Below are 3,589 nucleotides of genomic sequence, written 5' to 3'. Positions count from 1 at the left end.
GTATTTACAAATGAGTCTAAGTCCACCTGGTTTGAACCCAGGATACTAACTTCACGCACCCATTTTAGAAGGAGATCTCTAGCTCTTAGACGAGATTATCTCATGATTTCCTATGTTCATTCAGCAAACATTTCCTGCAGACCTACTGTGCACCAGGTACAGTGTCCAGAACTAAAGATACAAAGACAAACTCAGAGTCCCTGCTCCTGTGGTGAATCACAGTCCTGATCCCTCCTCCCCAAGATCCCTAGCTCCATCACCAAACAGTTGTCTATCCAGCAGCCAGTTACCTTTCTCAGTTTGCAAATGAGATTATTTCCCTTGGTTCTCTTGAATGTCCCATTTCTCTGTAAATATGGTCAGTCTGTAATCATTGCAAATTTTTCTTGGAGTTGCATGAGCATTGCTTGGGCCCATCAACTACATATTGTGGTTGAAATTAAACAGGGGGCGGTCTAACAGGCGAAGCTTAACTTAATGGCTTCTGCCTCAAATTAAAATTTTGGGGCCAGGCACGGTGGCTCATGCCTGTAATCCCAGCACTTTGGGAGGCCAAGACAGGCGGATCACCTGAGGTCAGGAGTTCGAGACCAGCCTGACCAACATGGTGAAACCTTGTCTCTATTAAAATACAAAAAAATTAGCCAGGCATGGTGGCAGGCGCCTGTAATCCCAGCTACTTGGGAAGCTGAGGCAGGAGAATCACTTGAACCGGGGAGGCTGAGGTTGCAGTGAGCCGAGATCTCGCCACTGCACTCCAACCTGGGCAACAAGAGAGAAACTCCATCTCAAAAAAGAAAAAAAAAAATTGGAATCTCCAGTAATATCTGACCTTTCTTTTCCCACAGTTTCACTCACATGTTGTTCATAAATCTTAAGTATGGGTTTTTGGCTCTCTATTAGGTAAAATACTTCATTTAACTTAGCCAAAGCCAGATTTGGAGCAGCCTGGAAACACTCAAGCGTCCCTTCTTCCCAGTACACGAGGGTCTCTGTAGGTTTTTCTCTGTGTGTGTGTCTGTAGGGAGAGGAAGTTGTATTTGACTCCTCCGATGATGGTTAGGTTGCAGCACTGTCTCCTTAGCCGGAGCAAATGCTGGGATGCGCCATGGCTTTGCCTTGGTCATCTACATCACGCACGTCCCATCACTGGGCTCCAGTCTGTTGCAGCGCCTCCAGGCTTAATTTCTGTTCGTAATCTGATTATGGGGTCTGAGCTGTTTCAGCCAGCGGCCTCTTGCTTCTCGTGTACCACAGGCTCAAAGACACAGGTGCCTGGTCGCTGTAGTCCTGCACTGTGAAAAATCTCAACCCAGTTTTGCTTAGACCAGACGAAGGTCGTTGCTGGCTGAGAATTAGCTGTAGAGCAGGCTGTGTGACTGAGCCTTCTGTGTGCAGCCATGTTCAGAAGCCCAGGTTTTTCCAGCTATTTGGGAGCTTTCAAATTCTCTGAGAAACAAGGCAAGGCAAGAGAAATATGAAATACACTTATGTAACATAATGAATGCTTGGGCTCCTCTATTTTACCCTGTGTATTCTCCTGTGTCCAGTTACTTATACACATTTCTCAAAAGACACTTTAAATAGCTAACTGAGCTTATCTTGTGATTGTTGATAATGTGAATTTTTTTTTCTCTTAGTAAGTTAAAGTTATTACTAAACCACTGAAACCTTTATGTAGGAAAAATTGCAAACGCAATCGGAATGCCCATACTTTGGATCAAATTCTAGATGTGCTGCACTTTAGCTAAAATATTTTTCTAAATCAAATGCTATACATACTAAATTCTTTCCAGTAGGCAGTGGTGAGTAGCATCTTTTTATTAACTCTTCATATGAGACAATTTGGAACAAGATACTGTCTTTTCAGTGACTTTCTTCCAGCCCAGAGGAAAATACATGCTTTCAATTTAACTACTGAAGTGGTGTGGCATGTTCAGTTTACTGATTGAACAAAAATGAAACGCTAAGGTTGTTTTGAGTATCACATTTGAAACTCAGCCATGATACATCAAAACTGTTTTGCAGCTCAAATGCACTATTGGGAAGTGACTTGAACAATTCAGACCTCAGATTCAGGAATTTTCTCCTACCGCACTTGATAGTTTTGTGAATTGATTTCTCTTTTGTTAATTACATAACAAGAAACTTGTATAGTTAGGAGAAAAGCTTAGATGTTTTGCTGGCATTATATCTCTCATTTTATTGTATTTCTTTAGTTGGCCACAGTTCCAAATTCCAGGATCGAGGATGTATTTTGATGGATAACAGAGTGTTGACGTCTGATATATTTTGTACTTCTTTTTCTTCAGGCTTCTGCGTCTAACTATTAAACGGCCAAAGACACTTCCTTAGGGGAAGACGTTTCTGTAAGTGGTTTGTTTGTGGTTTTCTTAGTGGACAATGGTTCCTATGGCTGTAAAACAGATTACACGCCATTAGACTGCTTATAAATTTTGTCTGTGATTTTGATGAACCTGTTCAATTGGGATGTGTTTTTCTTGTATAGAATTGTTACCAGCTGTCTTTACATAATATGTATCTTGTCTTCAAAAATAAATAAATGGTTATTTTAATTGGTTGTTATTGTTTGATTTTAATGAAAGCAAAAGACACAGCTGAGTTGTTTTTTGCTCTTCAGTCCCCACCCCCATGCTTTAAAGGCATCTCAAACATTTCTAGTTACCGTGATCAAAATTTCCTATTTTCTCCTTTTTTCCTGAGTATGTAACTATTCAGTACTTAATTGCTTTGAGTTACTCTTGTTGCCATGACAAATTCAAATGACAGCATTAAACTACGTGTGAATTATTATTATTTGTGTTATTATTGTTATTATTATTAGTTATACCCATGGAGTAAAGTTGGCTACTTTTTAGAAGAGAAAAAAAACTTGCCTATGTAAATTTACATGTGGAATTTGATTCTTAGGTGTCATTTTTGTATTTCTAGTTTTTATCTGGTTAATGGTTTCCTTTTTCTTAAATTATATGTTCAGAGAGAGTTTGGAGAATTTTTTCTCATTGGATTTTTAACATTTTGTGTAACTATTTCAATGTTATATTATTTCTTTTCCCTTAGATTTCAACAATAAAAACTTAAGCTTCGCTGGATTCCCACGTCAAAGGAAAGTTTCAAGATAAAGTAGCCTTGTCTCAAGGACTGTTAAATTTTGAAGATTTGTCGTAGCTTTTAAAATTATTCTCTTGAATACCTAACTCTTAAGTTTCAATGTTTGGCAATATATTTTCTCCCTAGAGTTTGATTTATTAAAATGTATGAAGCACAGGATTCTTTTTATATTTAATTCTGTTTATGGATGTGATTTGGAGAACAGAATCTTGGTGTCTCTTGTCATTGCAAACTTTTAAAGGACTATTATCTTTTCTTTCTCACACCTGCCTCTAAGCAGACAGTGTCCTTTTGCAATCTGTCCATCAAAGAAGGGAGCTAGATTCTTTTTAGAAATGGTTTAGACTTGTTCCTCCTCCCTCTCTCCTTCCTTCCCTTCTTCTTTTCCCTCCTCCCTCCCTTTCTCCATCCACTCATCCATCCATCCATCCATCCATCCATCCATCCATCCATCCAT

Source organism: Mandrillus leucophaeus, unplaced genomic scaffold, assembly GCF_000951045.1.
Source record: "Mandrillus leucophaeus isolate KB7577 unplaced genomic scaffold, Mleu.le_1.0 Scaffold178, whole genome shotgun sequence".
Lineage (NCBI taxonomy): Eukaryota > Metazoa > Chordata > Mammalia > Primates > Cercopithecidae > Mandrillus > Mandrillus leucophaeus.
The sequence above is the reverse complement of the archived record's forward strand: the minus strand, read 5'-3'. Positions refer to the sequence as shown.